This window comes from Macrobrachium rosenbergii, chromosome 8, assembly GCF_040412425.1.
Source record: "Macrobrachium rosenbergii isolate ZJJX-2024 chromosome 8, ASM4041242v1, whole genome shotgun sequence".
Classification (NCBI taxonomy): domain Eukaryota; kingdom Metazoa; phylum Arthropoda; class Malacostraca; order Decapoda; family Palaemonidae; genus Macrobrachium; species Macrobrachium rosenbergii.
In genome coordinates this window covers 49,183,598-49,198,597 of record NC_089748.1, presented here as the reverse complement: position 1 = coordinate 49,198,597, position 15,000 = coordinate 49,183,598, and the positions used below count along the sequence as shown (strand labels likewise).

The window sequence follows — 15,000 nt, the reverse complement described above, 5'->3', positions numbered from 1 at the left end:
AAGAGAGAGAGAGATTTTTTTTAGTGTTTTGTGATAACATTACAGATAGGGTATATAGTATATTGTTCTCGAAGAGAAGAGAGAGAGAGAGAGAGAGAGAGAGAGAGAGAGAGAGAAGAGAGAGAGAGACGTAAAATATAATTTTTCCTAAAAATAACATGGTTATGACCCTCCTTCATATTCTATACGGTGCATAAATTATAAAAAATGAACTCGAATAGGCTCCTTATAGAAATTAAGAACTTTAAAGACAAGACTAGTAACAACTTAAGACAGAGTGCTTTCTTGCTTAAAGAAAACACGGATTCTCTTACGAGAAAAATAATCTTAGTGGAACTTAAAAAAAAAAAAAAGGAAACACCAGGTGGCTTCCACGTAAGTGTCCAAGATACATTACAAGTAACATAAGAAAAGAAGCATTTATGAACCTTTACCTACGCTTCTCCGATAACCCCAGTCAAGACTGCCTTTAATCAACTTAATAACTAAATGAGGAAGAGGGAGGCACTTGTTTCAATGGTTCCCAAATAGTGGGTCACGTACCTATGTCCGTCGGACCCTTGTATAAACGCCAGGAAGGACACTGCATGGGGTTCAACAAGAGTTTGTCCCATCACGCTCACTGACACCCATTAGTCCCATTAAGGCCACTCACCAGAAGGGGACGCTAACGACCGACAGAGTCAAATTGGAAAAACGATGGGGACGTAAGGATAACCTCTGTTCATGTCAATTTCTAATTTAGTCCTGAAGACGCTGCCGATAGTGTGAGGAAACGGTCCGTCGATTATTATTATTATATTATTATTGATAAGATGAACCCTGTTCATATGGAACAAGCCCACAGGGGCCACTGACTTGAAATTTAAGCTTCTAAAGAATATGGTGCTCATTCGAAAAAAGTAACAGTAGGTAATGGGAAATATAGAAAAAAAGAGATCAGTTATCTGAAAAACAGATAAATTAATAAATAAGTGAAAATGTAAGTAAAATATTAAAATGCAACTTGAATTATAAGTAACAAATGGAAAGAAACGCGACTAATTTTCCTTACTCCTGAAAAGCTTGTCTGAAGAGAAAAAACGTGTACGGACCGATTCAATGTCTAATTAAAACGGTAGTCTCTGCATACAAAGCCGCTGACTTCAACGTTGCTTAAAACGCACATCTAAATTGCTATAATGCTACAGTTTCCGAAAGACAATTTAATTACAAGTATTCAGTAACGATTAAAAGCATGAAACTGAAGAAGAACAACTAAGATACATGCATTAGTATTCCACCCAAAATAGAAGTCCTAGCAATAAATTATTATTATTATTATTATTATTATTATTATTATTATTATTACTGTCTATCACAGTCATCCGATTCGACTGCGCGGTTTTTATTGTGTGGGATTCCGGGTTGCATCCATTATTATTATTATTATTATTATTATTATTATTATTATTATTATTATTATGACCTAAAATACGGCAATCATAACCTCAATTTATTCTGAAAAGTGGTACATCACATCTCAAGTAAAATCACTTTCACAAGACAATTAAAATATGAACGAAAGCTGCAGTCTACGAGAAGGCTATTGTCCACTCGAGAGAGAGAGAGAGAGAGAGAGAGAGAGAGAGAGAGAGAGAGAGAGAGAGATAAACGACTCCCCACGTTATCTTTAACATCTACCTACTCCACTCGAGCATCAAGGTACTAGAAGACAAGAGGTACCCCCATTCATAAACGGGGCGATATTTTCAATGGAAGAAGACCGGGAAACAATGGCCATCACCCAGCTACAAACACAGCTCTCTTCAGGACCCAACTTACGGCTGCCCGCAAAGAACGCTATCCTTTCACACTTCCTAAATAGCTTCATGTTAGGATTACTCGGCTTTTTGCTCTCGGCTATATTCTTATCAAGACCGTTTTTCCTCTATTTAAGTATAAGTGAGTAATACGCACTCACTATTTGTATGCAATATGTATGTATGTACTCTCTCTCTCTCTCTCTCTCTCTCTCTCTCTCTCTCTCTCTCTCTCTCTCTATATATATATATATATATATATATATATATATATATATATATATATATATATATATATATATATATAACTTGTATAATATATATAATTATATATATACACACATCTATAGATATATTTGTATATATATAACTCCATGTGAGATTTTTTCCTATTATAAAAATATCTCAAATAAACAAGATACCACTCTTAGCTAATTCTAAAACAACATTCAAAAAGCTTCCAGTGTCATCCTCAATTCTTGAATACCTAAAAAGGCGACTTGCTTAAAGTACCTGGTCATGTATTTATCAGCAAGTCACGCAGTGAGTCTCCTTCGCCAACAAACAAGAAAAGTAATGATTCGCCCACAATAAGAAAAGTTATGATTCGCCAACAATATGAAAAGTTATGATTCGCCAACAATAAGAAAAGTTAAGATTCGCCAACAATAAGAAAAGTAATGATTCGCCAACGATAAGAAAAGTAATGATTCGCCAACAATAAGAAAAGTAATGATTCGCCAACAATAAGAAAAATATTTGCCAACAATAAGAACAGTAATGATTCGCCAACAATAAGAAAAGTAATGATTCGCCAACAATAAGGAAAATAATGATTCGCCAACAAATAAGAAAATTAATGATTCGCCAACAGTAAGAAAAGTAAGTGTTAGTTGAACAGTAACAAACAATCCTTCAAAACCTTCTTGAGAAAATATGTATACATAAACATTTGATCTATATATATGTATGTATATGTATATATGTATATATGTATATATATATATATATCATATATATATATATATATATATATATATATATATATATCTATATATATATATATATATATCTCTCAGAAAAACACACTGTACAGTTTTAATATATACCTATAAGTATTAGACACTAATCAACTTTATCAGCGCAAGCCCTAAATAAATTAAAGAAATAAAAATGGCCTTGTCTTTAGAAAATATGTATATATAAACATTTGATCTCTATATGCATAATGTACGAATTGAATATTTACATGTACGTATTAAACACACGTAAAACTTTATTATCGCTAGGCAAAATAAACAAGAAATAAAAATGGCATTGCCTGACGCCGTGACGATTATTTTTACATTAGGAACAAGTACAACCAAAAAGAGTAACTCTGAGCACGCATGCGTAAACAATCCTAGCCAAAAAAAAAAAAAAAGAAATAACGACCTCAGGTATCCAGGAACCGGTATTCAATTATCACGAGTAAACGCGCATTCTAAGCACTACAAAAGGATATGTCTCTTGCGCTCGCGCCATTTCTTTCAAAGAGGAAGAAAAAAAACAAAAGCCAAATAAAGGCAGAGAGCCGATAGGCCAAACGGTCAAGGAATGCTATCAGCTCGTGACGCTACCTCATTCCTCACTGCATTCGAACTTCGGGAGATGGTTTATTTCCAAAGTAACGAGAAAGGTCTTTAATCGTCGTAACCGTCTGTCTGTTTTGTCCTTCAGCGATAAAGACCAGACGCAGAGCTAGCACGCAATGTTTAGCCAGGCAAAATGCTGGGTAAGTATAATGTAATGTGCATCGATTATTTTATCTTCATGCCTCCGCACAATTATCCAGCGAGTCTGAAAACGAAACTGAATGCTCATGTTTCGATCAACAGGTTTCATGCAGTCTCTCTCTCTCTCTCTCTCTCTCTCTCTCTCTCTCTCTCTCTCTCTCTCTCTCAGGGGATACTCAGGGAATGGTATACCAGGCTGGTCTGTACTGATAAAAGAACATTAGGTATTTCAAAGGAATAGTGTGGCAAATCGGATTTTCATAGTTATTTTGAATGTGCTCACGCGGGTACAATTACATACAGAAAATAAGATAATAATTACATATGATTTGCGTAATACTGCTGAACATTATTTGAAGAAGAAAATTACACAATACTGGGAGGTACGGTGTGAAGCATCGACGGAAAAATACAATTATAAAACGAACGAGTATTATTCTTACAAAATGTATCCAAATGAAAATTTCAGAACAAAAACTTTACACTAAAATTAACTTTAGATCAAGAACTTCACATTTTGCAAGAAACTTCAGAACAAGAATTTCACACTGAGGAAGAACCCCTCCCCCCCGGCGTTTTACGTCTTACTTGTTTATGTGACAAATACACACTCCACATTAACTGTGTGCAACGAACACCAAAAGCTTAGGCAACGGAGTTTTTACGCAATACTCCATATAACATCTTGGGACAGCCCTTGAAAAAAATTAGAGGAAAATATGGATTATGATAACCAACTAATTCGATTCCAGAAAATGTAAAGGTATGTGAACATTAAATAAAAACAAACTTTGAAATTTAAAATATATGAACTACAAGTTTCACAATCGACTGTAAAAAATTTTTCTCCGATTATTTACGATCAATGTAAGCAAAAGTCATAACACCAGTAAAATAATGAGTAAAGAAGTCTGGAATTAGAGTGATTAAATGGGCAAAGGAAACATTTTGCCTTCACAAAAAGAACCCTAACTTCCACAAAAACAAAGGCAAACGTCCACAATAAACAAAATATTAAAATTACCACAAAAAAACCTAAAACAAACAAAAAATGAAAACGTCCACAAAAAAGTAAATAAAATGAAAACGTCCACAAAAAAAGGAAAAAATGAAAACGTCCACAAAAAAAAAACACAAAATGAAAACGTCCACAACAACAAAAGAATGAAAACGACAAAAAAATGAAAAACAAGAAAACATCTACAAAGTACAAACAAAAAAATGAAAACGTCTTTTTGGTGGATTCCATCTCGTCACTCGAGTTCCTCGACGCCAACCTCTGTTTACACTTCATTTCCAGGCCAGGCAGCAGCAGCGACAGCAGCCAAGAAAGGATGGAAGGATTCTTCCCTCCCAATTGGAGGAACCCTTCTTCCCTCAAAAAAAAAAAAAAAAAAAGCAATTTTTCTGAAGACTCCAGCCACCCATTTCGAAAGATGCCAGTTACCCATTTTTGCATGAGAAACCACTTTGAGTTTTACGTAAATGGCTAATGAAATGATAAGTTGCTAAAGAACCTAATAATACCAACCTATCACCCAACCTAGGGGTGTTTACTGGTTACTTTTTTTGCCGTATTAGCTACAGAGGGGTAGGGGGTCCCAGTGCTGTCATACCTTTGAAGACGTAATTTTATTAATTATTTTTCTCTGTTATTAAGCATTTGTGAAGGTTATGTATTAGGAAGATTTTTTTTTGTTTTGACGTGTTTTACCCAAGAAAAATATAAATTATAAAGTGGGAGGTGGCTGGAGTCTTCCGAAAAATAACCAAAAAAAGTAAATAAATAAATAAAAAACGAAGCAAGAGGAGACCACCTACTATTTTTTTTTTTTTTTTTTTTTTTTTTTTTACACCCGGGTTGTATTGACAAGCGCCAAATCCATCACAAAACCACAAAATCGTTGACTCAAAGTGTTTGCTCGTTCATTTTCCCCCAATTGTGTTGACACGCGCACGGGGCGCACTTGCCTTTCGCAAATGGAATCCTGATGGCTCCCAGGGACCCCCAGGAGTTTGCTTTTATCTCTTCTCGGCGAATACAGCGGGCAACACTTAAAAATGTCGTACAGTTTCCCATGCCGCATTGATAAATTATTTATGGTGACAAACATCCCTCAATCAATCAATAAAAAAAAAAAAAAAAAAAAAATATATATATATATATATATATATATATATATATATATATATATATATATATATATATATATATATATATATATATAATAGAAGAGCCCTTAAAAACGCCAAAGGTAGAAGTTATTGCTATATTTCAGAGCCAAACTGTCTCAGTATGTAATAACTTCCTACATTCGGCCTTTTATGAGGCCCCTTCTATTAGAGGATTTCTGTTTTTAACAAAATATTTCATAGTAATATATATATATATATATATATATATATATATATACATATATATATATATATATATATATATATATATATATATATATATATATATATATTATACAAACATAACCAGTTTGCTTTGCTGGTGACAACAAGAACATTAATTGTAAAATCGATCAATAAAAACTATGACTACAATACCAATAGCAAAACATTTTCCAACTGAGCATTTCGAACCTGAGTAAATCTCGCCTGCCTCTAATGGAAACAAGAACAGCATAAAAGGAAAAGACCTGGGGACTCCCGCCTGAGAAAGCGTTCGACTCGCATTCTGACAGAAAGGCGGCTGAAGGAAACGGAAGGCTTAATTTAACAAAGCTTGGCGTCAGAGAGAGAGAGAGAGAGAGAGAGAGAGAGAGAGAGAGAGAGAGAGAGAGAGGCCTTTTCAGAACTACTGCATTCCGTGTAATAGACAAAAAGAAAAAATACTGCAATCCGTGAAACAGACAAAAAAAAAGAGAAAAAAAAGACCTTTGCAGAACTACTGCAATCCGTGTAACAGACAAAAAAAAAAAAAAAAAACTTTGCAGAACTACTGCAATCCGTGTAACAGACAAAAAAGAGAAAAAAAAATACCTTTGCAGAACTACTGCAATCCGTGTAACAGAAAAAAAAAGAAAAAAAAAAAAGCCGTTGCAGAACCACTGCAATCTATGTATTTATTGCCCTCTGGAGGAGTCATCCATGGAAACCAGGAATTCTGATTGACCAAAAATGGAAAAAAGCTTTGTGGATATTTACAAAACACGAAAATAAATAGCGTTTGCATCTTAAAAGGAAAGTATTACCTCTCCTAATTACTGAATATACTATCTCAAAGTACATAAAAAGGGGTTAATAACGTACACACTTCGGTAAAATTACTTCATAAATAAATAACAATTCACTGACAGCATGTGGATGAAGGCGATGTGACATTAAGTAGGCATAATCATTAAAGTACATCCTAAACAAGGCGTCCATATGTCACGGAAAACTTGCGAAGAAAATGAGCGTAACATTAGCAGGAGCACAGGGCGCCGCGGAAGGGCATTGGGTGTAAGGGCGGAGGGGAAACGGGAGCATCGACTATGCAATTGAGGTTACCATGGCAACTTGATTACCAAGGACGCCATACTACTGGGCTAACCCGATTCGGGCGGAATTCATTCGAATGTGAGGCACAGATTATCCTGGTCGTTTTGTCAGCGATCACGACTCAAATCAGCACATTCGAACACTAGTTTTCTGAATTACAGGACTCATCTGAAACTTATATATCTAAGCAAACTACAAATTTACTGTGTATTTAAAAAACCCGTGCAGCACCCGCATTCACAAACGCAAAAATTAGACGCTCTTAAAAAGAGACTGCCGTCAGTTAAGCCTCGCCCCCGCCCCCCGCTGCCATCAAGACGAAGTCCTGAGTTATTAAAAATATCCTCCAATCATGTCTTTCCAAGACACATAATTTGGCACATGCTCCGGGGAATTCCGGCGCAGGTGGTGGGATGCTGAGAGGAATTGAGATTTATAACGAGGTCATAAAAGAAAAAAGAAAAAAAGAAGAAAAATAAGTCAGCATCACCTGATGACGGAGATAATTTGAAGGCGGCGGAGGCGAGCTTGTTCCCCTTTCTTGGAAATATTCCAATTTATGCTCATGGTATATGTCTCGCTCGCATCAAACCTCACAAAATTCGACATTATAGGAAAATATATAGACTTCGCCTGTGATCAGAGAGAGAGAGAGAGAGAGAGAGCGAGAGAGAGCTTATGCCTCAAGTGAAATTTATCGAAGAAATTTTATCAGACTTAAAACGAGAAAGTTTGGGTAATGAAAAACAAAATTTTTAAAAAGCCTTGCGACAAAGGGGAAGACTTAATCTTGAATAATTGAGGTAAAGTAATCTCAAAAATTACTTTTTCTTCAAGGGAACATTCTTTTTTTTTTAACATATAAATTTCTGCTAAATTCAAATATTTCACAAGAACCACATTTACTTTTTTTTTTTTGTATACCCAAGTCTACAATTACAAAACCACACCCAAACATAACCAAGCTTTTCTGAAAAGTTCGATAGGTAATATATATATAATACATCCACCTCACAAATTAGATTTAAGGTCTGTTTAGATAATCCTATATAAAAAGTAGTCTAATCTCATTCTTCCATATTTTTCTCACAGATAAAGCGCTTTACCAGCAGACAACTTTTCATGCAAAAGCAGCTAAAATCAAATATTAAAAATAAAAAAAATATGCAACAGCAATAATTAAATTATGCCCGGGGGCGTATATGTATGTATAAAAAATGATACCCATTCTATTTGTTCGTCATTCTTCACCAGAAGACATAAACGTTCTTACATGTCCTTCCACATTTGCTCTTACCGTATCTCCAATACTTCTCTAACTTCTTGGGTCAGTTTGAGCTAATTACTGTTAACTCGTACCTGTAAGAACAAGAAAGAAAAAATTAATAAATACTTCTCTTCAAAAGATATGTCGTGTTACATTATTACAATGAGAATACAAATTCCTTCTCCTAATCTTTCAAATTCATTGTAATGGTGTTATGAACCTTATTTCTGTTAATAATAATAATAATAATAATAATAATAATAATAATAATAATAATAATAATAATAATAATAATAATAATAATAATAATAATAATTAGTGTAGGCGAACAAGATTCCCAGAAATATAGTAACTGTTTTTTTTTACACGATTTGGATTCAAAAGCACAGGATTGTAAATTGCATAAAATGTATTTTCAATAGACCCAGAACACAAACAAAGTTTACAGTTACCAAACACCAGAGAAGACTCGTGAACACACCCTTATCTTAACCTTCGTTGAAGGACGTGACGATTGTACAAGCCAGGGCTAATTACTTGGGCGTGGCCAAAGAAAAGGGGCTCTCATCTTTTGAAGCCCGTGTTGTACCTTTGACTTGACTTCCTTTCTCTATAGCACTGAATCAAAAGATACTTCGTCCGATCAATGATCCAGTCTTGACCTTCTTTTTATTTATAGTATAGTATAGTATAGTATAGTATAGTATAGTATAGTATACTGTAGATAGGTAGATAAATAGATAGAATATAAAATATAGGCCAAAAGCCACGAGCTGGGACCTATGAGGTCATTCGGCGCTGAAACTGAAACTGACAGTAAAAAAAGTTTTTAAAGGTTAACAGGAGGAAAACCTCGCAGTTGCACGATGAATTAATTGTTAGGAGAGGGTGGAATGCAAGAAGAAAGATTATGAACGGGGGAACAGTAATAGGAATGGAAGGGGTTGCAGCTAGGGGGCCGAATGGGCGCTACAAAGACCCTTCAGTAATCCCTACAGCGCACCGCAAGAGATGAACTGCCGACGCTACCTTCTTACAGAGTATAGTATAGTATATTATAGCGCAGTACAAAGATAGGTCGTATAAGGTGAACAATCGACATTATAACAATTGGTCTATACTAAACATGAAAAGAACCATATTTTAACGCGGACTTTATCATTCTGTCCAGAAGACTACGTCGACACGATAAAGACTGGGGGCATATAGCAATAACTCTTTTGCAACCTGGTAAAAGAAAAAACATTAACAAACAAATAGAAGAGAAAAATGGTACGATCCTTTTCACAAACAGCCTTTCAAAAACAAAAACAAAAAAAAATCACTTCCGCTAGATTAGAATTTTCTACTTGTTGTCAGTGACCACCTCCCATCAATTTCATTTCCAGCTCAATTGCTCATACCAGGTTGAAAATGTAACTGGAGAAAAAAATTACCAATTAGTAAATCCGAGGCGTTCGGGTGATTGCGAAATGGCAGCGAAAAACTGACTAGGGCAAATTTTCAAACCTTTTCTTCCACTGTCTTGTCTGTGTGTGTGAACTCTGAACTATTTGATTTCAGAAGATTTTGAAGTCAATGGTTACAAATGAAAATGAATCTACCTATTTTAAACTAGGTGAGTTTTAGATGGCAATGAGACGAATATATAAATATTCACTTTACAATTATATTGAGAAATTTATGAGAAGTTAAGGGAACACTCAACAACAATATACTACCTAGACAAACTATCTACCTATCATCTATACACATAGTCATATATGACACCCAAAATATAAAATACTTTAAGATACCCTCAATAAAACTTGTAACCGTTATTGGAAAGAAAAATAAAATATGAGAAACTTAAAGTACGATTAGGATTAAAAAAAAAAAACTTTAGAAACTTATTGACGAACAAATTTCTCTTTAAAGCAACCAAGAAGTCTAACACGCAAAAATTTCACAATCAGGAGAAAAATATCCTAGAATAAACAGTGCCAGCTCATTAATGAGCGAGGCACGTGGCATTAGCTCATGGCACGGGGTTTCCACAGCCAGCGTTCAATAGTATCCACGGCCAGTTTTTAAAAAAAATATTTTTCCACAGTTTAAAGAAATCGAGATAAATTGTACAGCCCAAGACTCCCAATCCTTCTAGAATAATACCAATCTATTTTATTCACAAATATTCTTTCCTTCGTCTTCTACTTTCTCCTCTCTCTCTCTCTCTTCTCTCTTTCTCCCTAATGCTACTTTCCCATGCCAAGGACTCTCATGCCAAAATGCCCAACATTCTTCTTGGTATAAAAACTCGGCGAGGGTTAAAGACCTTTGAACTGACCTTCATAAGCAAAAAATATGTCTATATATAAATAACACAGCGCAAATATAAACATATCACATAACTTGACAAAGGCAGCTAAATCCAGATCAAGAACCTTTTCAAGCAAAAAAGGAGGTGTGTGTGTGTGTGTGTATATATATATATATATATATATATATATATATATATATATATATATATATATATATATAAATATATATAAATATATAAATATATATATATATAAATATATATATATGTATATATATGTATATTATATATATATATATATATATATATATATATATATATATATATGAAACCAAAAGGAAGAAATAAAAAAAAACTCTAGAAGGTACAAGACGACTCTTGAACATGTGTCGAGATGAAACCGGTCAGAATCATATCTTTTGTTTTTACTTCTTCTTTTGAGGTACACAACACACACACACATGATTTACACCCGAAATAGAAAGGTAGCAACTATGCCTGGCACACTCATCACAATTACTGCTTGCAGCAGCATCCTCGGTTTTCTGAGAGAAGGAACAAATGCCACTTTCTGCGATGCATCTGCTCGGCGACCCAGAGATCTTAATAAAAGTTTGATTTCTGGCCCAAAAGTCACTCAGTGCTGAAATATCAGACTTTATAAAAGTGATTTAGTTTCGATACATCAGGCTCAGAACCGTTTTAATCCTTGTGTACCGAGCTGAGAGTCATTTAATACTGATTTATCTAACTTACACGTTTCTCTTTCATGTTGTCTTAGCAGATTTAAAACCGATTTTTTTGCTGATGAAATTAATGAAAGCAAAGACCTTTTCCCAACACTAAAAAAAGTTAAATATTCATCTGAACAATTTAGAAGACTGAAGCAATGCAACATCAGCAGTGAAAACATCCAACGTCGACCCCCCACCCCCCTTCCTCGCCCGCAACTGCTGAGTGCAAATGACACCTTCCTCAATTACTGGCACCGCGCCGGATGGCCAGTGCCAAATCATAGCGAGGCTCCCACGCCATGCTATTTGTTAGCTGATTTGAATCAAACCAGGAGACACTCACAAACAATCTAAGTAAGTTTCTAAGTTGATGTTGCTTGGGAAGATTCCTCCCAGGACGATGCACTCGCAATAGACGTACAAATCACTCTATGGTGCCATTAAGGACATCCATCGTGAGAAATATATTATAGACGGACATAATGGCAATCACCGGGAGATACAGTCTGTTGTCAATCGGGCGTGAAGGTATCGCGAAAGGTTGCATTTTCCAGTGCTAGCTGCCTCATATCGACAGCGAACTTTACCTCGATTTTGCACACCACAAGGATTGAAGACAACTGTAAAATATGCAACAAATAAGTGATTTTATTGTAAGTAACGTACACACACACACACACACACACACACACACATATATATATATATATATATATATATATATATATATATATATATATATATATATATATATATATATATATCTCTACTCTCTCTTACATATATACATATGTATACAATAAATATACTCAGAGGAGTATTCGTAAATCACGCACCACCAAGCTGGAGACATAAACACCTGTACTTTAATTATAAATAATTCCATACATGGCACCCTAGATATTATATACCCAGGTCTCGTCAGTTTTATTTGAAACTTCCTACGGAACGCGTAAATTAACTTCCCCATTAATCCAACTAAAGAGAAAAGAAGAAAAATATGAAAGGTGAAATAACCTTTTGGGGCCTACCTCGCACGCAACGGTCTTTGAGATTAAGGGTAGATGAGCATATTATAACATTAATAATTAGAAACCTTTTGATGAGAAAATACAAACTATCCAAAGTAGGAACTAAGCCAAATGGGTGAAATGGCAATGGATAAAAACTAGATTTTTAAACAAACAAAAAAAAAAAGGAGAGAGGCAGGATAATCAACATGTATAACCTTTATCCTGCAGCCTGCAAAAAGTCTGTTAATGTGTACAGGCAGTTTCACCATCCCCAATGCTCCTTACACATGAATATATTATCTACAAAAAATCATTGGTTGCGAAATAACTGTCTAGAGTTTCATTAAAATTCTATAATCTTCGTAATTTTATTTACGTACCTAAAGGCAAAACCATTCAAAATCATTTCTGAAAGTTTAAAACCTTCCTGATTTCATTAAATAAATAAATAAAAAAAAAAAAACATTAGCTCCTTCTCCTTTGTTGTGAATGGACGGCCAAGAAAAATAAATATCTCCAGGAATAAATCTCTCCGAGTCTCGCTCCGGCAAAGTACTAAATTAATGGCAGTTCAAGGCCAGGTGCCTCAAGAATGAGTCATTGTATGCGCCTGTATATATATATATATATATATATATATATATATATATATATACCTGTATATATATATATATATATATATATATATATATATATATATATATGTATACACTGTGTGTATGTATATGCAACAAGGCAATGCCACAAAGGAAAGAATAAGTACTGGGCCTTCCGACTTCTTGGCCTTTACTTAGCTGTAAAGGACAAGAAGTCGAAAGGCCTCAGTACCCATTGTTTCCTTTCCTTCGTATGTTACATTTATATATTCATCACGTTCCATGCCTTCACACAATATGCAGAATACCTGAAGATATACTGTATACCTCAATAAAAATAATACGCTGAGATCTATACAAAGCACACACAAGACTGGTCGTCAGCGATAAGCTTTCCTCCCAATTGTTCGTCACATCATATGATTTACAGATACTCGATATAACCTAATGATGGCCTTCAATTCATGGATGACCAACACGCGAATTCACCCACCAATTTATCAACTGTCAACGACGTTTACATCGGAAATAACCCGACAAATTTAATACTCGATACGCGTTAATATTTTACTGCTGCTACATTTCATGGTGACGCCTACAACTTTAACAATTAATTCTCTGTCCAGAGGTGTTAAAATTAAACATGATCTGTTGCCTTTAACAGGTGCGTAAGAGCTTGAGCTTTACAAAGTATATTATTATTATTATTATTATTATTATTATTATTATTATTATTATTATTACTATTATTATTATTATTATTATTTTAATACACTAATGGAAGTGTTCAAACTAAACATGATCAGTTACCTTCACCAGGTGTGAATGAGCTTTATGAAACTAAGTCTGCATGAATTCTACTACTACTACTACTACTACTACTACTACTACTACTACTACTACTACTACTACTATTATTATTATTATTATTATTATTATTATTATTATTATTATTATTATCTCACGATAATTCACTCAAGTATCCTAACCCATTCATGTGACGTTTACCGACTTAGAAAACACCAAAGTTCACTCAATCATATTAAAATTTTAAACTCAAGAAAATGTGATTCTTAAACTCATCCATTTCACCTTGGCATTCTCAAAGGATGCTTGATCTTTGCAAAATAAACATCTCGAACCAAGACACTCTTAAAAGAGACTTAAAAAAAAAAAAAAAAAAACTCCCAGAATAAGATTCCACCGTATTAAAGGTTTCGCTACTTCACAAGAAGCCCCACAGTATATAAAACAGGAGTAAAATTCGACGTCCTATTAAGTGATAATCCACAGGGCGATAAAACCAGCTCTGAAAATATCTACAGAGACACAACCTGGCCCTGACACACAAAGCAAGCAGCCGCAGCAGAAATACGGAGCGAGGACGCATATACATATACCATGCCCGAAAAAATTATGCCGATTAGATTAACGGGAGAATGTGAGCAGGAATAAAATGGATGGTTTTTACAAAGGGGGAGGAAAGGCTTGGAATGTCACCTCAAAGGCAATTCAGTTTTGTACAAGCGTATGACAGGGATATATTAACACAGTTTTGTCCTATTCCCTTCCACATTATACACAAAAAATTGCCAAAATTTTTATTTTCTCTCTCTCTCTCTCTCAAAAGACAATTCAATATTATACAAACATCCCATCTTATATCACATACACCAAAATCACCAATCTCTCTCTCCCTCTCTCTCTCAGAAAAAAAAGGCGAAAGGCACAGCCAAAAGTAGGGCAATCAGATGCTTCTCTGACCATCGAGTCTCCTTTTCTCATTACCAAGGAATCCAACCATTCAACAACAATTCTCGAGACATTAAGCTCTGTTAACGAGGGGCGGTCTGTTAGTTTCTGTATTTGTTATTTTCACCCGTATAAAACGAAAAAAAAAAATAAAAAATAAAAGCGTTCGTTGAAGAGCAAACCTCTCTCTCTCTCTCTCTCTCTCTCTCTCTCTCTCTCTCTCTCTCTCTCTCTCTCTCTCTTCTTTAAACATTCGGAGGTGTTTCGTGCATC

The 15,000-nt window shown here is 34.6% G+C and overlaps 1 protein-coding gene across 3 annotated transcripts in view; it reads right to left on the bottom strand.

The window, feature by feature from the left end:
* Positions 1-15,000, bottom strand: part of LOC136840835 (protein fem-1 homolog C) — a 217,663-nt gene that overhangs the window by 24,092 nt on the left and 178,571 nt on the right. For 2 of the 3 annotated variants that reach the window (XM_067107768.1, XM_067107770.1), the window contains exon 2: positions 8,364-8,425. The exons of the other annotated variant lie outside the window; for it this stretch is intronic. The gene's annotated coding sequence lies outside the window, so the exon portion shown is untranslated. The remainder of the gene's footprint in view (positions 1-8,363; positions 8,426-15,000) is intronic. 3 annotated transcript variants of the gene reach the window in all.